The sequence below is a fragment of the Triturus cristatus genome, chromosome 10 (genome assembly GCF_964204655.1).
Source record: "Triturus cristatus chromosome 10, aTriCri1.1, whole genome shotgun sequence".
NCBI lineage: Eukaryota > Metazoa > Chordata > Amphibia > Caudata > Salamandridae > Triturus > Triturus cristatus.
This window is the reverse complement of record NC_140593.1, coordinates 1,191,965,127-1,191,988,592: the sequence shown is the minus strand read 5'-3', so window position 1 is coordinate 1,191,988,592 and position 23,466 is coordinate 1,191,965,127. Positions and strand designations below refer to the sequence as shown.

Genomic DNA, 23,466 nt, shown 5'->3' with positions numbered 1-23,466 from the left:
GGCTTTCTTCGCCATGAGATGATTCGGGGGAATGTAAAGGGGTACTTCGACTTAGATGGGGTACACCTTTCCCAAATAGGCATGGACCTATTTTTATTAGATTTAAGCGAAGCATTGGTGACCAGAGGGTGCAGGTAAGAGCTAGGTTGGTGGGGGGCCCTGGCGGCGACGGGGGCCGCCTCCAGGGCTGTGGCGGAGTTACAGGGCGATCTGGAAGCAGGCCGGTACAAAGAGTACCTCTGTGCGGCACCACGTGGTGCCTGAGCCAAACGAGGAGCCTCCAGAGAGGTCCCGGAAGCCGGTCGGCGCCCCGCTAGTCCTGCGGGCGGTTGTGGGCCTGAACAACCGGGGCCTTGCTATGCGACGCTCCGCCCCGAGAGGGGGGGCGTGAGTAGAATTACCAACGGCACGTGATCGTAGAAAGAATCACTTGGGGGGCAGCACTTGCGGGCTTCGCTCCCGCGCTGCCCGGCTCATCAGGCGGGCAGGTGAAGTAGATGGTCGCCTGCCCTTGGATTGCCCGTAAAATAACCCACCCATTACATATACTGGAATTATGTAATAAACCTGCAGCATTTGTTACCCACTTACAACTGTTTCTTGTGTTTCATTGGGTAACCTAATTTGGGGAAGGGGGAAAGCGGGGTGCCCCTGGGGGTACTATGCCGCTGACCGCGGCCCCCGCAGGGGGCCACTCGGCGGTCGGCGCCTTAGTGGCCCCGGGGCCCCGGTCACCCCTCCCCACTCCCTCCCTTCGGGGGGGGGCAGGGACACAGACTAGAGCCCCCCTCCGTGTCAGGGCCGGAAGTGACGCGCAATGCGCGTCACTTCCGGGCCCAGGTGTGAGGGGGAGGCTATTTAGCCTTCCCCCACCCTCACTGGCGTCCTCTTTTGTCGCCCACCTCGCCTTTTCCCTCTCTACCGCTTACCCGGCGTAGGCGTGGTTGGGGGGGGGGGTTTCTGAGCGTTGTAATGTTTTCCTTTTCATTGCAGGTGGAGTTACAGGGCGATCTGGAAGCAGGCCGGTACAAAGAGTACCTCTGCGCGGCACCACGTGGTGCCGGAGCCAAAACGAGGAGCCTCCAGAGAGGTCCCGGAAGCCGGTCGGCGCCCCGCTAGTCCTGCGGGCGGTTGTGGGACTGAACAACCGGGGGCTTGCTATGCGACGCTCCGCCCCGAGAGGGGGGGCGTGAGTAGAATTACCAACGGCACGTGATCGTAGAAAGAATCACTTGGGGGGCAGCACTTGCGGGCTTCGCTCCCGCGCTGCCCGGCTCATCAGGCGGGCAGGTGAAGTAGATGGTCGCCTGCCCTTGGATCGCCCGTAAGATAACCCACCCATTACATATACTGGAATTATGTAATAAACCTGCAGCATTTGTTACCCACTTACAACTGTTTCTTGTGTTTCATTGGGTAACCTAATTTGGGGAAGGGGGGAAAGCGGGGTGCCCCTGGGGGTACTATGCCTCTGAACTTTCCAGGTAAAGTCTGGGGAAAAAGGAAATTTGGCCATTGTCATAGAGCACCGGTGGAACTGCACGGGCTATTTGCAACACCACATCTCGGTCACTGGAGTTGAAGAGGTGGGCAAGGATAGGTCTCGGCGGGGTGCCCGGACGGGGGTGACCACCCGGCACCAGGTGAGCCCTCTCCACCTAGAAAAACTTGACATCCACACACCCCACCTCTTCGTTCTTCCCCTCCAATCCGGATCCAGCCCCTTCACAACAGCCAAGTCAATATGTTCAGCTGCCGCTCCGGCGGCACAGCACAGTCTCCCACGCTCGCTGTCCGTGAGGTTGAGAAAAGGGTCAGAGACTCCATGTTCCTCTCTGACCAAGCGGGCACGGCAACAGCTCTCCGGAACCGGGCGCTCTCCCCTCAGGGTCGGCACATGCTGCGTCTCTCGGTACAAGAGACGGTCAGGCCTCAGGTCACCTACACAATTAAGGCTGGGGCTCCACCCCACCTCGCAGGCCTCCCCTTGGTCGATGCAGATATCAGCCTTGCCACCGGAAAGCAGAGTCTCCAGGTGCCTGTCGACTCTCCAAGCTTGAGGGTCGCGGCTGGAGATCGGATTTATGGACGGATGGCAAGGGAAAGGAAGGCTGGGTTACGGAGCTGCTCTAAGAAGCGGCCATCTTCTCCGGCGGTCGGCCACGTGCTGTGCTGACCCACCCAATGATGATTGCAATTATTGGTTGGCTAAATGCCCAGGGTTGGAAACAGTGTCCATGATGACATGGAGCAAGGAGGCACCTCAGTTGCTGCGAACTCCTATCCTGCTCCTTAGTCTGTTTTCTATTTCTATGGCCGCAGTGAACAATTTGATTAAAGAGAGTAGAGCAGTGAGCTGAGCAGGATTGTGCAGCAGAAGTCAGCAAAGAAGAAGACAGATGATGAAACCAGAAAAAATAAGTGATTGTTTTATTTAAACTGTTATGTGACCTGAAAGCAAGCTTAATGAGGCTGAACAATGGAAACTCCAAGGTGGCCATCTAGGAAAACAGTACCAGGACAGAGAGGACAATCACAAGCTGGGCTACATAGCATGGCAAACAACATGTGCTACTGTGTGCTAAACTCACCTTTGGCCTACAACGGGTTGGTGTGTAGTGCTGCACAGTGCATGTTCTTTATGCATGTGCTGGGTGTATGTGTGCCTGTGAATGGTACAGTACAGTGATGATGCAGTGCTGTGCAGTGTGTGTATGTTAAACAAAGAAAGCACACAACAGTTGACCTAGGTCAAGCACTTAAATTCCATATGTCACATATGTTAACTGGCGAGTGCAACAACTCCCGGTATCCGCTGTTGAAAGATACCAATTTTACAAGAAAGTCCACATAAAAAGGAAGGTGCACTCTGATAGGAGTCAGACAGGAAAACCACTTGCAGCTGAAATAATTTCTTCCTTTTATTTAAAGTTGTTTGATAAAAAACAGGCACACAGCAAACACGTTTCGTTCCCTGGTGCCTTGGGAACTTCGTCAGGGCTTGACAGAAATATCGAGTATATTCCAGCAGACCAAACTGTAATAAGTCGGTCCTCTTATGGTAGTATACAGAAAGTAATGCTGTATGGGCAGCTCCACCACTTCACGAAATTCTTAGTGAATTAGAAACACACATCAGACAATGGGTCACTTGGAGTACACCAATGTTTCGCAAACAATGTTAATACACGGGCATTTTGGTCTGCTGGAATATACTCGATATTTCTATCAAGCCCTGACGAAGTTCCCAAGGCACTAGGGAACGAAACGCGTCGGCTGTGTGCCTGTTTTTTATCAAGCAACTTTAAATAAAAAGAAGAAATTATTTCAGCTACAAGTGGTTTTCCTGTCTGACTCCTATCAGAGTGCACCTTCCTTTTTATGTGGAGTGTGTGTATGTTATATGAATGTGCTGGGAGTATGTGTGCATATAAATGGTACAATACATGAAGGATGTTATGCTGTGCAGTGCATGTATGTTATATACATGTGCTAGGTGCATGTGTACCTGTGAATGGTACAATACATGGACGATTCTGGGTTCCATTTTGGGATCCCCAGGGCTGACTGGAGGAACTTGAGGAGGTAGAGGAATCCCCCAAGGCAGATTTGCGGATTGCTGCATTCCTGTGCACTCTGTGGGACCCACTTGGGGAAGGGACAGCCAGGCTCTCAGTGCACTGCAAAGGTTGCTCTTTGTTTCAGAGAGAGGTCATTGGGAGGGGCTTAGGCACATCTCAGGAAGCAGATGAGACTGACAAGAAGAATCATAAAGAGTAGGGCCGAGGCCCTGGGGTACCCTTTTGATGCACAGATCACTGTGGCTGACATCCAGGTGTGAACCTCTAGTCACTTCTTGGCCTGTGTTATGGGGCTTTCAGATTTGCAGTCGCTCCAGCTGTGTCAGATTGCTTCCTGGATGAGGGGCAGAGGAGAGGAGAGGGCACTTCAAAAGGAAGCCGACCCCCATCATAAACTTCCAAGACTCAGACTCTAAATCACATTGGCTGTCTAGAAATGGACCATGAGAAGGGGATCTTGAGGCTCCCAAAAATGTCGCCTGTCAAGCAGTAAGTCAGGCTGTGAGAGGAGGCGAAGCTCTGCAAGACTTCTGCCTGGGACCAGGAGTGGGGACCAAGGCCTGCTGGCCTCCCAGCTGAGAGAGGGGATATTACCCAGGGAATCCAAGACCACCAGGCCCTGGAGCGTGGAGCAGCAGCACATAACTGCTTCCCAAGACCAGTGTGCACTGTGAGGAAGAGGAGAGTGCTGGAGGGAGCAAGGTACAATTGGGGATCTGAGTCTGTGTAGCGAGGTGTGAGGAGGCGCTGTTGCACCAATCATGTTGTTGCCCATGTGCAGGGTATAGTCGATGAACACCATATGCCAGAGGACGGCTGCCGTGAAGTGAGCCACTGCTGCAGTGATTGGGTCATTGTCCGTGTGCAGGTTGTAAATCGATAACCCAATTTGCCAGTTGCGGAGCTAAGTCAGCGACCCCATATTTCAGGTGGAGCGGCCGTGAAGATTGCTGCTGTGCCAAATGTGCCATCGCCCATGTACAGAGGAGGAACGGTGACCCCCTATGACAGAGGGGGCGACTGGGACAAGGGAAGGAGCGTGGTCTGGTGGAGATCATTGTCATGAGGAGGTCACAGTAGTGACTTGAGTGACCCCAACCCATGACTAGGGACCAGCACCAGGATTGCCGCAACCCCCAAGCCCCCCACCCCCTTCTGTGGGGCGGAACTCGAGAAACTTACTAACCATAAGAGGAACATCTGGGACCCCCCTGGCTGCTGCCTCCGCAGGTCCACATGTGAGGAACTCGAGTCCACTCAACCGCTACCCGTCCCAGACCACATGTGAGCAACTTACCTGAGACAGCCATTGTAGTGCCCGCATAGGGGGAGCACTCAAAGACTAGGGTGGCGCAGGTCTTGCTGATGGAGATACAACTGATTTACGGGCCAGAAAAGAGCACAAGGGGACTTGCCTGCCATATAGCGCTTTCTCTGCTGGAACACTTTTGACTTTAGTAGAGTCAGAGCGGGACTTCTGAGACTCAAACTCTTAGTGGGGCTTAACCTGAATGTCACCTATACTGAATGGGGAATAACCACCAATAAAAGGGCAGTGGAACTCAGAGATCTGCCTATAAAAACACTAGAGCCCTGACCTTGGGGGACTGTGTGTAATGTTTCTGAAGAATGTATTTTACTTTGTGGTCGTATATATATATATATATATTCAGTAGCTAGCCAGTAGATAGTTATAGTTAGGACCGTGTTTCCATAGGAAATCCGCAACATTCTATTTGGAATAAGTTTGGCGCCGGTTGTCGAATCCTCGTGAAATTGTCAAAATAGGTGGGGCGCTCCGCTCAGCTCCTACCCTGAAAGTCTCGGGGGGATTCGTCAAGCGGGGGCTGAGAAAAAAGGGGGGTCCCAAAACGCGTTTTCCCCATGCAATTTTCCATAGGGATCTTTAGTCCAAGGTACAGCCCGAACGGCTGAACAGAATTACTTGAAATTTGGCAAAGAGGTAGTCCTCAGGTCAGGCATGTGCCTTTTGCATATATGGTGTCAATCTGTTCAGTAGTTCCTGAGAAAATCAAAAGTAAAATCATATACATATCTGGGCGGAGCCTAACCACACATCTCATCGTGAGATCTGATTGGCTGTCAGTACTTCATCCAAGAAGTGTTGGCAGCCATCTTGGGACCAATATACATGATAGCACCTCATTAAAAAGCATTGCAGTTAATAGAAGGTTTTAAGACTTTAGTTACATTATAAATCATTTCTTGATGGTACCATACTAATTTTAGGAATTGTGGTGTGTTCTAAGGTGATTTTACCATGTGAAAAAGCCTTCTGCTGTGATATCACGAACCATGTTTGAGAGAAACAGGGGTGGGGGAATCATATTGCCCGACGCCCGAACCATGTTGTTTATATTGACGGGCAAGAAGATTTATTGTCTATTTATGTCCGACGGACATGTAGACATTAATCACGTTTTAATCACGTTAAAACAACAGGCTGTGGGCACTCTGGGGCTCACAGCCAATCCGAAGCTTGCAGAGAGCCTTTGGCGGCATCTGATTGGCTAGCAGCCCATGACTGGGCTCTAGCCAGTGATTGGCTGGGGAAGTGAAACATCACTCAGCCTCTGCAAGCAGTAGTCCGTGGCCGCCACGAGGCTTGCAATAAGCATTCAGGTAAGATAAGCAGTTTTGCCCGCTTGAATTGTGTGATATTGTGACGGAGGTGCTGCGATTTTCTTTTATTTATATTTTTAGCAACCGTGCGTGGGTAGATTAATTAGTACAAAAGCCTAGGCCTGGCCCGCCTCGGCGCCTCAGATGAGGACGTCAAAAAAGCGTATCGCAAGCAGGCGCGCTGCGCTACCACCGCTTCATGGGGGAAACACCCATTACAACGAAGTCAGATTCACGCGCTGCCATCGCAACGCGGGTTTAACATCGCGGGTCCGGAGCCTTCATACCGCAGATGGAAACAGATCTGCAGATTAATGCTTTCAAAAGAGACATCCGTTGGTGACTTGCAATTTATAACTTAAAGTCCTAATATAGAATAGTGAACTATTAACTTTCAGCCCAGAACTGCATAAACACACCGACAAATATACATTACAAAATTGATTAATGTTGCAAAGAGGGTACATTTGGCGAAAAAACGATTCTTATTATTAAAGGAAGCTCCCAACTTTGCTGTTTCTTTTTCGACTCTGCGTTTGTGCTTCTCCACACCAAGCACTCTTAAACTACTGCCTACCAGTATGGGTGACATGTGACTCCTACACTTTCACTACTTTGGCTTATGGGCAAAAAAACATTGTCGCACACGGCGCAGCCAGCACTAAAAGCTTTCGAAGCACCTGCTGCAGCGTTTCTTTCCACCGGCAATTACCAGGCCTCACAGAAATGTGTAGGAAACTTGTGTGATGAATTACCATCCTGGAAAGAGATCCGTGTTTTGTATAGTTGAGGTTGTGACCTCGGTGAAGTTAGTGCAGAGTGTTAATATGCCTGCTGCAAAGAACATGTCTCTATAGCCAATCCCCTCCACTAGCGCCAAGAAACCGTTCGGTGCACGCTGCGCTTTATAAATGTTTTAAATTAGAAATTAGAAATTAGAAGTCGATTACAGAGTGCATAGGATAGAAACAGATCTGCAGATTAATGCTTTCAAAAGAGACATCCGTTGGTGACTTGCAATTTATAACTTAAAGTCCTAATATAGAATAGTGAACTATTAACTTTCAGCCCAGAACTGCATAAACACACCGACAAATATACATTACAAAATTGATTAATGTTGCAAAGAGGGTACATTTGGCGAAAAGATCCGTGTTTTGTATAGTTGAGGTTGTGACCTCGGTGAAGTTAGTGCAGACGGTTAATATGCCTGCTGCAAAGAACATGTACGAAGTCGATTACAGAGTGCATAGGATGGGAACAGATCTGCAGATTAATGCTTTCAAAAGAGACATCCGTTGGTGACTTGCAATTTATAACTTAAAGTCCTAATATAGAATAGTGAGCTATTAACTTTCAGCCCATAACTGCGTAAACACACCGACAAATATACATTACACAATTGATTAATGTTGCAAAGAGGGTACATTTGGCGAAAAAACGATTCTTATTATTAAAGGAAGCTCCCAACTTTGCTGTTTCTTTTTCGATACAACTTACCGATTCGCAAGGAACGTAGGGCTCACGTCTGGCCAGCTGCAAAAGTGAGGGGGAAATGGCAGGAGGCACGCTGGCTGACACCTTTTATATCCCACCCATACGTTTTTACAAGGGTGACGGTAAATTAGTACATTACGTATGGTTTGAAATGTATGTATTTTGTGGGAATAAATACACAGCCAAGGGTGACGGTAAATTAGTACATTACGTATGGTTTGAAATGTACGTATTTTGTGGGAATAAATACACAGCCAAAAAAAATGGGGAAAAAGGGGTATAGAAATAAAAGAATTGCCGTTAGGGTTAAGGGAAGGGGGCGCAGGGGTGCAGGGACGCGATAATATCACTTGACAAGTTTTCCTTTAGCATTATTATTGCACAGCATTCAATGGTTTACTGATTTTAATAAAGCAAAAATATATTAATGTTTCTCTGTCAGCCGGAGCCCTTAGGTTTGATGTGGAACGGGGGTAGGTGGGACAAGTGGATTTTACAGGACATGTAGATCTCAGTGGCATTTTGTCCCTTGGACAACTAGATTATTTGGAAAATTCCACACCCCTGAAATAAAAGACCGGCATCGCACCGGAGGCCACGCCCCCTCCTTGCAGCACTCTGCAAACGCGTCCCATGGCCAGTTGTAGGTTGAGGAATTAATTCCCCTTCAATACTGAGGGTCCCTGAGGGCCAACTTGCCCAACAGGTATCTCCAGTATGCGCCAGGGAGCTGCGTTGCAGACAGGTGTTCTGAGGCCACGCCCCTGTTTACACCTCCATGCAACGCAGCTCTGTGGCGCTTACTGGAGGTACCTAGTGGGCTAGTTTGACCCTAGGGACCCTTAGGATTCAAGGGGACTTAATCTCTCAACTCAGAACGCCCACAGGCCCTGTGGCGCGTTTTTAAGTTGGGGAAATAATTCCCTTTCAATCCTGAGGGACCCTGGGGTCCAACTAGCCCACCAGGTGCTTCCAGTAAGCACCACTGCTCTGCGTTGCAGAGAGGTGGTGCAGGCCGTGCCACTTTTTACACCTCTCTGCAACGCAGCTCTGTGGCGCTTACTGGAGGTACCTAGTGGTCTAGTTGGACCCTAGTGACCCTCAGCATTCAAGTGGACTTAATCTCCCAACTTAAAACGGCTACAGGGCGTGTTTACACAGTGGGGAAGGGAGGGGACGGGGCATGAGGTGAGGTGTTCAAACACGCCCTGTGGTGCGTTTTAAGAGGTAGTTTTAATCCCCTGCCCTATTATATACTAGGGGCTTATAGAGGAGGTCATGCTAATCACAGGGGGACCCCAACACATAGTGTGCCCTAGTGTATGTAGGTGTTTTCACTGTATTCTGAGTGTCTTTTAACATAGCACTGGCTCTAGGACTGGTTAGTCAGACTCAGTTACCACCAGTATCCGTCTGAAAAAGTTGAGGGTACAGGATGATTTTGCAACAAGGCTTGTTTCTGCTCTTCTGTTTGTTCTTTCTGCATGTTATACTTCTTCCTGCACTTTTCTTCGTCTTTGAGGACTTCTGTTGCTTCTTTCTGCATTTCTTTTTTTTCTTTCTGTGCGTTTTTCCTTCTTTCTTCACATGTCCTATCTCTGTAGGCATAGCTAGAAATTAGCATTTAAAAAACCTTTGAAATTCACTGAAAAAAACATAGGTTTCAGGCACGTTATAGCTAGGAATTAGCATTTAAAAAACCTTAGAAATTCACTGAAAAAACCATAGGTTTCAGGGGCGTTATAGTTAGCTGGACTTTTCACTTGTACAAAACCATAGAAATTCCCCCGTTATAGTTAGTTCAGCTAACTATAACTCGCGCGCGCCCGCAATGCACTGCTGATGACGTCACATATTACATCACTCGTGACATGGTCAGTGACATCACTCATGACATCACTGATGACATCACTGATGACATCATCCTTGTGATAGAGTGGCAGACCTCCTCTCCCCCTAATATAACCTTTGATACACACATTCAAAAATAGAAATTAAAATTTTCAAAACAATGGACATACCAATACCAGTTACAACAACCTATTCAGTAATTGTAAGATCCACATCCACTCATTCACCAACAGTCCTATACAGTCACTCATCATATGTACTCATACACCTATACATTCTGTTACACAACGCCACTCATCCATAAAGTTACTCACACACATAGTCACTCATGCTAATAAAGAATCAAACATCCGTTTACTTGCATATACAGTTATACACACACCACCACACTTACTTCTACAGAAACTTACACATACTTAGTCTTTTTAACAATCACTTATAGAAACACATACTTATTCATACAGGAACTCTTTCAATCTCTCACTCTCACATATACTCACTTATATACACCAATAGTCACATATACTAGTTTAAAACATATGTAGTTACTCATAGAGACACTATTGAGACAGTCATTCGCTCACTAACACACCCATGCACACACTCATCCACCCATACAGTCCTGCACACATGCTGTCTTCAACACATACATACAGTGAGTCACTCATTCATGCACCTATGCACTACGTAATACCCCCCACCGAACCATACAGACATCAGACACTTATACTGATACTCAAAAAACCAACTAATAACCTACACTTAATCAGTCAGTAATACAATCAATTTTTCAAAAACAAATCATCCATTTAGACACTTATATACCCATTTATTCTTCCATCGACCTTGAGATATACATATATAAAACATACGTAATTTTTAGAAAAACACATTCACTGGATGATGTCATCAGTGATGTCATCAGTGATGTCATTTGAGATGTCATCAGTGATGTCATGAGTGATGTCACTGACCATATCATGAGTGATGTAATATGTGACATCATCAGCAGTGCATTGCGGGCGCGCGAGTTATAGTTAGCTGAACTAACTATAACGGGGGAATTTCTATGGTTTTGTACGAGTGAAAAGTCCAGCTAATTATAACGCCCCTGAAACCTATGTTTTTTTCAGTGAATATATATATATATATATATATATATATATATATTCCTTTTTTCATAAAAGCAAGTATTTCATGGGACATTCATTTATTGCTGTTGCTGAACGCATTTTGAGTTGTGAGGCTATGTTCACCCCCGTGTCTACCTCCGCAAGAAGCCTTGGACTGCTCGACCCGTGCTACCACAGAAAGTCACGTGCTTAAGGTGAACTTGGCCCAGTTGCTCAGGATCCATAGTAGGACAGACCTCGGCACATCAGGAGTCAAAGGCCTCAACCCACATGGTTGGGCCCAGTAGCTCCTGCTCGACCCGTGGTCCTCTGAAAGAGTTTCTGACAATATAATTACATGTTGGCCAGCAAAGCAAACAATACCAGACCACATTGGACATAACTAGAGGCTGACCAGCCTAGCAAATAATTCGAGGTCCGACTGAGGGTGTTTGCCAGCAAACCAAGGATACTGGTCATGACTGGGGATAATTTCAAACTGGCAGGGCAAGCTAACAGAACTAGGTGAGATGAAGATATTTACAGCCTGACCAGCCAAGCAAACAATATCAGACCAGAAGGGGTACAACTACTGATGGGGCAGCCAAGCAAGCATTCCCACCGGCAGCAGAACACAATCCTCTGGATAGAGTTGCTGAGACGTGGTGACCAGTGTCGATAATTTACACTTTTGAGCCCATGTGGGTTGCTGTTTCTCCTGTTGGGTGAATTGAAATACACCCGTGGTGGTTCTATCTGGCCATCTTGCCTGTAGACAAACAGCGAGCTGCACGTTGATGGGCGGCTTGGCTTAGAGTTTGTATCTAGGATACTGTCAGTTACCAGGATGTAGATCCCATCTTGGGAGATGAAACCAAACAGCTCAGAAAGTGCTGCATAAATTAAGCAAAACAGAAATAGGGAGCCCTGGGGTGATCCTGTTTCAGGTGGAGCCTTTCCGGTGACGCACTTCAACCCATCAGGGACACTAATCCGCCCCCTCCCCCCTCACCTTCTTTTGTATTTAAGCATTTGATTAATGTCACACTAGCCACATTCAGACAGGAAATTAATTATCCAGTTACTTCTGAGAGCTGCAGTTAGACCTGCACCAGAACAGATTTCCCACCGTTAGCATCCAGAAACATGTCACACTTTGGAATGACCCAAGATGCGTTTTCTGCGTGAGTTCAGTTACTACAGCAGCGGCACAAGTCCTGGTATCTAATAAATGTTCGTGATAAACTCTGAATCCTGGTAAATTCCACTTGTCTGATCCTGAGGTTGGTCAGGAAACAGGCGCACCAAGACAGCGCGAGGAAACCTCTACAAAAGCGTGGCACCGCCTCTGACTCGACATGACTTCCCAAACACAGACATGCATCCAAAGTCAATCAGCCCAAAGGGAATAATTCAAAATATTTTCTTGTGTCTTTATTTTTCTTCCCAAAGTCCTTGATGTCACACAAAAGAGTACAATCACAGCCTCAGCCAACGCGTTTCGCTCGAACAGCGAACTTCATCAGGGCGTTTTATGTTCAAGCAATCTATTCTTGTACACAATCCAGTAAGACAGATGGTATAAAGATTCCAAAATGGTCAAAATGAATTATCGGATTATATCCAGTTATATCTGTTTATGCCTCAGTTCCTATACTTTTTAGAGTAACCATTTTAATTGTCATGGCAGAGGCGTCAACAATAACGCTTTCACTGGACACTGCATAAAGGGGCCCTTTTCTTACCATGGTTGGTGAATAAATGAGGGCTTGCTTGGAGCTTATGTTGTATGATGAATATTCAATGAGATTCGAGGGTTATCTATGCTATGGTATGTCGCCTGGACTGTACCACTCTCGCTTATATTACAGATGTGCCGCTAGGGGCATTAGGGCATACACCACCCTCTTGACCCCTTGAGTGCCTCCGGGTTATCCGTGGTTTCCCAAACTCCTCTACTTTACAGTGCCTCGAAGCCCTTGGGGGCCTGGTTCGTGCTTTACAGCACTATGAATTGATAAAACTTAACAACCCCCGTCCTCTCCGCACCCTTCCCTACCCAAGCCTCAGGCAACCTCCTTCTGAAAGGACCACTCACTCCAGCAGGGTAATTACTACCCGCTGCCCTGCTTGGCGCCAGCTCCCGACCACACAACTGAACGAAAGCGCGAGCAGCAGGCAGTGCGCAACAAGCACAAGGCACTACAATAAAGCTTACAGAAGCCAAGAGTAATAAAAGAAGGCGGCAGAAGCGCCGAGAGCGGAAACTCTGCTCGCGGGTGTAGTGGGGGAGCACGGTGGGCGGGGGCGGGGTTCACACAATAACTGGAAACACAGAACTGCAGCCCGGCGCATTGTTAATAACACAGAATGTTAAGAAAGCCTGACTTTGCAAAGTAATAATATCCTTTGTGAAGAGAGCGATAATTTTGGATTATTCCTGCAACAATACACTCACTGAGATTAAACAAAAGCAGGATTGTGTTTCAGTAAATTACTTTATTCACGCTTTGTTGTGCGTAAACAATGTTCTTCAATCTTTCTTTGACAAAGAACCCGTGTGCGGTCTGTGCCAGGGGGGCACATTCAGGCAGGTGGCGCAGCCGGCTGCCGGGTGACCCTGAAGATGGCGGTGGTCTCTCCGGTGAACAGACCGGCCCTTCTGCCGCCGCCCCTCCTGTGCGGCTGGTTGTGTGCTGCAAGGTGTGCGCAGCGCCTGGAACTAGAACGGCCCCTCCGGGAGCTCCTGCCAGGATCGGTGAAGCCTCTGCGCGCCAGCCACCTGCTTCCGAGACAGCCTTCCTCCGGGCCTCGAGTCAGGTGGGCGCCCTAGTTTGCGGGCATTGATTCGTGGGGGGAGGGGCCCGCGGGAACCCCGAGGCCTTGCTGCGCAGGGTGGGAGCTTTGTGGAGTTGTCTTATGCTGTGTTAATGGTCAGTTATAAAGCGTTGCTCCACCGAAGTGTCAGGGGTCTGAAGAGGTTGGCACACGAACACAACGCAACCATTTGTGTGGGGGTCCCAGGCGGTGGGAGGGCAGCGGCTCTCACCTTTGGGGACCAGGACCCGAGTTTCATCATCAGACCTTAAAGAGAGGGAGAAGGGAGAAAAAGTAAGGAGGGAAGTAGGGAAAACAGGGCAAAGTGGGAAAGCAAGAATGAAGAACGTTCAGGAGTGAGGTAAAGAAACCGGAAGTGTGGCAGTAGCACAACAATGTTTAATACGTCAATATGAAAGAATGACACCCCCTGCACGCGCCATTCTTATAGCGTTGGGGGCTGGGAATAGTCTGAATTGTCGCACTTGTAGGAAGGTGGTGGCTGGTAATTGTGTTGGTGCTGCCACCGGAAGTGTTGGCAGGGGTGTGGAAATGTGGATTTTCCTGATCAGTTATGTCCCCTATCTTGGACCCCAACGGTTCTATATGCATGTTACAAGTACATGTATGTTCCCTCCAGTTCCAGTTTCTAAGACGCAAACATATGTGTGTCTACCGTTAACATGTTCTCTGTCAGATCCGCCATCAATGGGCTGGATATTCGATTCCTAAGTATGAAAGGCCACCGACTTTATATGGCTAAGTTACTCCATTTTTACAGTTCAGGCGAGTAGGCCCGATTCTGTCCTCAAGCCTTTCCCTGCTCTCTGTCTCTGACAGCTTCAGCTTGAGCTCGCATCTGTATCCATGAACTTTGTCCTACTCCCTGTGCAGCTAACGGTGCCTGCCTCGGCCAGTTTTCGCCTGTCTGCCAAGAAGTTGTATTTCACCTTCGAATTATCTATTTTGCTCTTCAGCCGATGCATTCCTGTCCAGTGATTTAGGTAAACATTTCCTTTAGCTCACAAGCAAAGGACTCAGCCTTTCCGTCCTCCTGCAAGTGATTCATAGCCCTGTTGCCATGGAAAGTTTTCTGCCCCTCGCATCTCATATAGACACTTAGACGCTTGTACACGCACACAGTCAGTATAGAATAGATTCTGTCCGAGAGTCTCTTCCTTGTGGATAACATAGTTCTTTAAACATAGGATGTTAGATATGATTTGGGATTAGGTTGACTTGACCCCAGACTTCTCGTCTCCACATGTAGAGCTAAATGTCAAGTCCCCTTCACCCCCTAGTTGCACGTCAATTACACGTCATGCTGCCGCGCGCGCATCTATGCCAAGTATTATCTTATAGATCCACCTATGTCTGATAATTCTAACCAATCATGTTTCTTTTATTCCTTATTACGCCTAGTTTCGATTATGTCACTGTCACGTCATTTTTCTTATCAAATGTTACGCCTTCTACATTCGTTTCATTGTAATGTACTTATTATAAAAATACATGTCTGTTAATAAATTATTGTACTTCACTTCCTGAACCTTCGTGGTGACGGAACCTGAGGGCCGCGACTCGAGTCGGCCATTTTGAATGGAATAAAGCCCATTAGAAAACCTCTTATACCACGGATTCTGCCTCTTGTTATTTTGAGCTATTTACTTTAATTTAAGATTCCGCATGAAATTCAGTCCGGTAATATTTATTTTATTTACCACATAATGGCGCCCGAACAGGGACACTTTCTCATCTCACGCGCCGGCGGTGCGTTGCAGGCCCGGTCTCCTGCCACAGCTGGACGGACCATAAACGCGTACCAGCAGGATTTCCTGTAAGCTCCCTCCGGTCAAGCGGGGGCGACTGAGGCTGCGATCAACCCAGACGAGGCGGTGAGAAGTGCGAAGTATCCCGACCAGAGCCTAGCTGAGAGAGCAAGATCCGAGGTATACAGAGGCCCACCAGGTTTTCCGAAATTCCGACGTCCAGAGGGTCCGATGTCCGCAGTTATCGAGTCCTGTCCATTCTCTGAGGCCTTCCGTTTCAAGGAGCTACTCGGTGAGTACCATCGCCGGGGAGGCGTGTTGACGCGCACATAGGTTGTGCCGGTCAAGACGGATTTGGGTACACAAATCCGGTCTGCACTGTTTAGCAGTGTATATGTACTGTTTAGCAGTATATCAAGTATTCCGAAGTATTCAGTTATTGTCAAGAATTCAGCGTGGTGATTAGTTAGGCAGACTGTCATCATTGTCGATCATTGTTATAATGTTTAATGTTTAATGTTTAAAGTATTCAGAAAATGTCTTGCATATTGTGGTATGAATGACTGTTCATTGTTCACTGTTCATTATTGTGTTTCTCGTATTAAGTAAGTTCAAGAGTAAGTATCAGGTCAGTTGTCAATATGCCGCTCTTCTCGAAGTTAAGACAGATTACTACCAGAAAAGGGGTGCTTGAAGAAGCAGTTCCTATTCCTCCTAGAGACACTCCAGGACATTTCATGTACCATAAACATGGCTTAGATGCCATATTGTTTCTTGATCTATGGGTAGATTATACCAAAGGATTACCGGAAAGTCAAAGGTGGCCCATAGCGGGAACCTGGGATGCAGAGTGCATCATGAAAGTGGAGGAAGAGTTATGGAAAAGAAAGGTCAGACAGTCACAGAAAGACGCTGTTGAGTTATGGCGTAAAGAATCTCATAGACGAACAGAAAAAGCACGTAGACAAGAAGAGAGGAGTAAAGAAAGTTCAAATAAAGTTCAAGAAAATCTATTAATTGAGGAAGGTATCCGAGTGAAATCAGAACAAGTAAATAGACAAAGAAATGCTCTTATGAATGGTATGTATCCCCTTCTAGCCGAAGGACTACCTAAGGCTGTTACGGAGGTGCCAAAAGACTTGCCACCCCCATTATTTCCAATTAAGGTACATCCAAAGGGGCATCCCAGAACCGCAGAAGATGTTTTTCTTTCCTCATATCTAGACGATGCAGCTCCCGAGTATGCTAACGCCACACCACATAGACCGTCTGGCGGAGGGGTTCAACGTCAGGATCAGGTATCTGTCCCCGTGCAACAGCAAGTCCCGATACAAGCTTCGGCAAGCACATCTGTTTCCGCATCTGTCTCCGCAGTCGACTCTACAGGGGTATCAACACCCATAGTTGCTGTGTCACGTTCGACGAACCCATTCACACCCGACGCCCCAGATGGGGCCACGGGAGGTGCTAGCAGTACTTTTACACCACCTAGAATAAATAAACTTGTCTTTCAAGAGTCAGCACATTCACGTACACCTAAGTTCGTAAATGAACGTACGCTTAAGGAACTCCTTGTAAATTGTAGATATGACCCGGTGGTTGGTAAAGAGGACGAAATGGTCCTGGCATCATTACGTATCAGACGAGCCGCAGAGTATTTAGCAAGGTTACCAGGAATGACTACGCATCTGGATAACATATATCATTTTGTTCAAACAGGACGAGATCCAGGATGTATTAACAGAGCTATGGAATTCCAGAAAGTAGAGATACAGGGGGAACTGTTACGTTTCCTCATAAACTGTGTGATCAGAAATCAAGATCGTCCGGGGGTAGACCGGAATGCAATGCTTATTCTTACAAGATGGAGTCAGAATATATCAGAAGGGAGACACGATAAGCAAAATTGTATAATAGCCATGTGCCGAAAAATACGTAAAGAAATAGAGCGTATTCATGAAGAGAGATTGGGAACAGACGAGTTTGAGCAAGACGAAGTGTCCGAATCAGGGAATTCCGCAAGACAGTCAGAGACCATAGCCTATGTAGGCAGAGGAAGATCTTGTGAAAATACTAGATGTTTTTCTGATCCAATACACTCTGTATGTCCAAATAATAGCAGAACGTATCCGACGCCTGTAATAAATCTGAAATCTCCTGAACATTTGTTTCAAGCCGCAGACAAAATACTACGAGAACGAAGAGGTTACCACCTCCTCGATTCCATGGATGAGCAAGAATTAGCCAGATCAGCCGTTCATTGGATTGTTAGTCCTGAAAAATACGGTGATGAGACCGTAGCACACACGTTTCTCAACCTCAGTACAGATGAACAACGTTTAGCTGGAATCTATATGATTCAGCAACTCCTCATATTATATAAGAGCCAACATGCTGACCCTGGTCCTTTACCTGATATATTAACGGAACTACTCACGAACAGATGGAGAGGTTCTAGTAACAAGCTAATTAAAGAGATATTAGTGTCACGTAAACAGTACGTCCTTTTTGTAAATCCAGATTCGCTCTCCCTGCCCCCCAGAGAAAGAGCACCGTACTACATGGATAGACAAAATCCTTTACGGGAAGTGCACCCAATAAAAGGCGAAGACAATGAGTTTCACCGTGTATTTGTTTACACACCCATATCAAAAATGGAATTATTAGAAATGAAAAAAGTAGTACCTAGTCATGACAAAGACCCAGCGGGTTTCCACCGAGAAATTAAAGACATGTTACTGATGGGAGAGTACACCTTTCCTGATATTATGACGATATTAAAGGTGCTTTTGCCTGCTGGCATATATGAAAAACTGAAAGAAAAAGAGTGGGAAGTGGGAGACCAAAAGATAGACTGGACAGCATTAGCAGAGGAAGAAAGAAGCCGAGCTGCAGGTTCGGGGCTCGGGGATAAAGTTAAACTATTACCAGGTTTACTAGTACAGGTACTGCCACGTTTATTAACTACAAAAAAGGAAGATTGGGGTGCAATCACAGCCTGTAAACAAAAGCAAGATGAAGACACAAGTGATTATTATGCTCGATTTGAAAAATGTTTTGGTATAAATAGTGGTATAAAAGCAAGTAGTGACTCATATCCACATCTATTTGTGACAAAATTAGTGGAAAATGCATTGCCTCCAGTGAAGAATAGAATATTGAAATTCGAGAGTACCTGGCAAAGTAACACTCCGTCGCAAATGCTACAAATGTTACAGTATCATCACAATAGAATTAGGGATGAACAAGAACACGAGCATAGACGCATGAAGGATACAAAAATGAAAATGCTAGTTTCTCAGACAGTACCAGCAGATGGTCACAAAAAGGGTGTGACACATTCTGGTGATTCTGCAGTTCCTGTAAAAGGAACCTGCAATTACTGTAAACAACTAGGCCATTATGTACATGATTGTCAAGTCCTGAAACGAAATATAGCTACAGGTATTGCAAAAGAGAGACCACGATTAGTTAGACAAGATCAGAATGAACAAGGAGCTATGCAGCATGGACAGTCCGTGCCAGTTCAGCAACAGTCTATGCCAGCCTCACAGCAACCCATACAGTTTGTGCCAGCTGCACCACCGTTGCCTGCTACTGCCACACAAACCACAACACAACAAATGTATCAGACTGCACAGTATGAATACCCTGAGTATCAGCGTTACGCATGAACCAGCCTAGAGAGGGAAGTTGACTTACCGCTTATCGAGATTCCGGTAGATCAAGAAGGACCTTATGTACATAGTGAATTATTAGGTCAAGATAGAAAATTCTTACTCGATACAGGGGCAAGTCGAACAACCATAAAACGTAGTGAAGTTCCAGGGGCACCCCTCTCAGGCTCTCAAAATGTTTCCCTTGGTTTTTCAGGAAAACCTATTGTTAATGAAGTATCACAGCCTCTACCACTTACGATAGGACCTTTGACACGAACTACAGATTTATTGCTTACTAAATCATGCCCAGAAAATTTGTTAGGAATTAAGACTCTGAAAGCACTAGGAGCCATAATATGTTGTTCTCCGGAAGGAGTAAGGTTGTTTTTGCGTGATTTTAAAGGTCACTATGTGTCTAGAGACATGGATCCCCGACTACAGACTTTACCAGTACATCTATGGGCACAAGGCCCTACGGATGTTGGCTGCATGAACATTACACCCTATCGAGTTACATTGAAAGCAGGAGTGGTACTACCACGAATGCGACAATACAAGTTACCGCATGATGCTGTAGTGGCTTTGTTGAAAATCATTGATGAGCTAATTGCCCAGGGAGTAGTTGTAGAAACAGACTCCAATGTATGTAATTCACCGATAATTCCGATTCTTAAACGAACTGATCCTACTGCTCCACCAGTGTACCGATTGGTTATTGATTTGCGTGAACTAAACAAGTGTATTGTACCACAATTCCCTGTGGTCCCTGATATATCATCATTGTTGACAGCAATTGATTCCGAAGCAACATTTTTTACTGTAATTGATCTCAAGAATGCCTTCTTCAGCGTCCCAATAGATCCGGAAAGCCAATACTTGTTCGGATTCAGTTTAAATGGGCGCAGCTTTAAATTCTCACGCGCTCCTCAAGGATTTACAGAAAGCCCCAGCATTTACAGCCAAGCACTGAAACGAGAACTTGACAGTATCCACATGCCAGTCAATACTGCACTGCTTCAATATGTCGATGATCTGCTGATCACCGCGAGAAGCGAGCCAGAATGTGAAAAAGCTTCTCTGACAGTTTTACATTTTCTAGCCGACAAGGGGCACAAGGTGTCCCCTTCTAAGCTGCAATTCTGTGTTCAGCGAGTTATTTATCTTGGTCACTCGCTGTCCAAGGAGGGAAGGCAGCTTACACCAGATCGCATCCAGTTAATTGCTAACATGTCAATACCCCAGACACAAAAGGAGGTGCGGGCTTTCATAGGCCTCACTTCATATTGTAGGCAGTGGATCCCTCAGTACGCATTTCTAGCAAAACCACTCATTCAGTTAACCACACAGGAGGCAGCCACATCGACTGTTCTCCCTTGGACTCAGGAACATACACAAGCTTTTGAAAGCCTAAAGGAAGCTTTATGTCAAGCACCTGTTTTAGCAACACCATGTTATAGCAAACCTTTTACACTCTTTGTTACAGAACGCGAAGGTACTGCCTTGTCAGTACTTACTCAGGATCAAGCAGGATCACGCAAGCCATGTGCTTATTTTTCCAGTACATTAGATCCCGTAGCTCAGGCTTTGCCTGCATGCCTGAAATCAGTGGCAGCGACAGCTTTAGCAATCAGACAAAGCGATGCCATAGTATTAGGACACCCATTGACAGTTCAAGTACCACATGCAGTAGAGGTTCTTGTGAACCGAACACAAACGCAACACTTGACCATAGCAAGACTTACCGGTTATGAACTGACATTGTTTCAACCACACATAGAGATCCGACGGTGTAATACATTGAATCCTGCTACACTATTACCTGTAATTGGAACAGACCCACTAGCTCATGATTGTGTTGAAATCATTGAAATAAAGACGAAACCTAGACAAGACTTGACAGACGTTCCATTGTTAGATCCAGACCTGACGTTGTATGTAGACGGATCATGCATGAGAGCAAGTACAGGAGATTTAGTGGCCGCGTATGCAGTCACAACAGACACTGAAGTTATTGAGACACATTGTATAGATACTCTGTCAGCCCAAGCAGCAGAACTTATTGCTCTAACGCAAGCCTGTATTCAAGCCACAAATAAGAAAGTTAATGTATACACTGACTCACGTTATGCATTCGGAGTTGTACACGACTTCGGCGTGCTGTGGCGAGAGAGAGGTTATTTAACGTCCCATGGTGCCCACATTCAGCACGGGCCCCTCATTCATGCTTTGTTAGACGCAATACATCTACCCACTGCTATATCGATTATGAAATGTAAAGCACACACGAAGGTTACTGATACCATTTCTCAAGGCAATGATTTAGCTGACAGAACAGCTAAACAGACTGCTCAGAATCGCACATTAGACATGACAAAGCCAATAGTTCAGACACCAACACAGTGTATGACAATTAAGGATCCCACACTTGACGTAATTGACATACAGACACATGCCACAGCAGAAGAAATAAAGAAGTGGACTGAACTAGGAGGGATCCAGACAGATCAAGGATGGATGACGAAGGAGAAATCTGTATGGTTTCTCCCTGATTCCATGGTTCAAGCCATTATAGCTACAGTTCACAGTCCAGCACATTTAGGAGAGAAGGCTATGCTAGACAGCATTCAGCACATTTGGTTCAACAAACATTTACGAGCAGCAGCTAAACAAAAAGTTCGTACCTGTATGATATGTTGTCAGTTTAATCCAGGAAAGAGTGTTCCCGTAGAGCAGGGTGGATTTCAGCCTCCTGACCATCCTTTTGAAGTCCTCCAGATGGATTATATTCAGATGGAACGTTGTCGAGGATTCAAATATGTCCTCGTAGTTGTCTGCGCTCTCTCTCGTTGGACAGAGGCGTATCCCGTATCAGATTACACTGCCCCGACTACTGCCAAGCAGCTAGTTCGAGAATTCTTCCCACGGTACGGTTTACCACGTGTTGTATATTCAGATAACGGTCAGCCTTTCTCATCCGAATTAATGAAACATGTCTCACTTTTGTTGGGATATCAGTGGAAATTCCACTGCGTCCGACATCCCGAGGCAGCAGGTCTCGTAGAAAGACATAACCAGACACTGAAAATCAGACTGTCCAAAATATGTAGAGAGAAAGGTGTCGACTGGATAGTAGCATTACCAGTTGCACTCTTTTACATGAGAATGGTAGCACACTCTAGAACAGGGCTATCCCCGTATGAGGTGATCTTTGGTAGACCACCGAATATGTGGGGGACGCCTATACCACGTAAAATAACTGATGTTGACTGTAATATGCTGACAGATTACCTGGCTTCCTTGATGTCTGCACTACAATCTTCTCGTTCACAGGTAGCTGCAGCCTTTCCCGACAACACTGAGGCGAAACCCCATGACGTTGTTCCGGGTAATCTTGTCTTTGTGAGAAACTTCGACAGGAAAAGTCAATTGGAGCCCAGGTGGAAAGCACCCAAGTTGGTCCTGTTGACCACAAGAACAGCCGTGAAGATCGAGGGACGAAAAGGGTGGATTCATTCGAGTCACGTCAAAAAATTTCATGGACTTCCTCCTGACACAGACAGTACTGCCCGTGTGTCTTCCCCCATTGACTCAAAGCTACCTTTGGCTGAGGCCAGTAGCACCGAACTCTATAAACAGAAACTCAGGTCCAGATCTAAACTGTCGGACGATTTGATTGTTTAAGTCCTCTCCAAGGTGAAGCGGTTGAATCTGTCCCGACATGTATCCCTTAGGTCTGAATCATGTAGAGTCCAGAATCATAATGAAACGACATGCTTATTGTAAATTACTGTGTAACCACTGTATTGTGACATTATTAATTTTGTTTTTATTGAGTATTTTAGTAATTATTACGAGTATGATTTTGCACATATATCATCCTATCTCTAAACGTGTTTTCAATATAACTGATGAACATTCTTTTAGTGACCTACCGCCACATGAATTATCTTATAGACTTGCGCTGCGCAATAACACATTCATTAGTATGTTACATCATTCCCATCAGACTAGTAATGCGACCAATTGTTGGGTGTGTGGCCGACTTCCTCCCTATCAGAATAACAAAGGAGTTCTGCCTTTCTTTCCACATCCGTTCACACACAATGGCTCCTGTGGAGCATGGTTTAGTTTATTAAATTCCATAGACCCAGACACAGCAGTTTATCAACAACATTGGATATGGGGAAATCTGAATCTAGTTTTATTCAAAGTCTGTCACCCTAATAAGGAGGGTCACCTCAGTAGAACAGGAACTGATTTAGAAAATGAAGTGTATAAATTAGGTAATTTTACGCCTAATCTTATGATTCTGAATGTCAAATCCGAAGTTGAACTAATTCTGCCCACTATGTCAGTATTTCCAGTTAAGGGTGAATTATGCGTAAGAAAAGTTGGTTCCATACATATGGGCCATAGCCAATGCGTTACTACAGTAGAATATAGTGATCAAGGTAAATCTTCATTTAGAGCTTCTCGCCATTCTTACTTCATATGTGGTCAGACGGCATATATGCGTCTGCCTCTAGATTGGGATGGT

The 23,466-nt window shown here is 46.2% G+C and overlaps 1 pseudogene; it reads right to left on the bottom strand.

Annotated features, from left to right (window-relative positions):
* The window catches only part of LOC146797011 (H/ACA ribonucleoprotein complex subunit DKC1-like), a 74,998-nt pseudogene that overhangs the window by 12,716 nt on the left and 38,816 nt on the right, over positions 1-23,466 (bottom strand).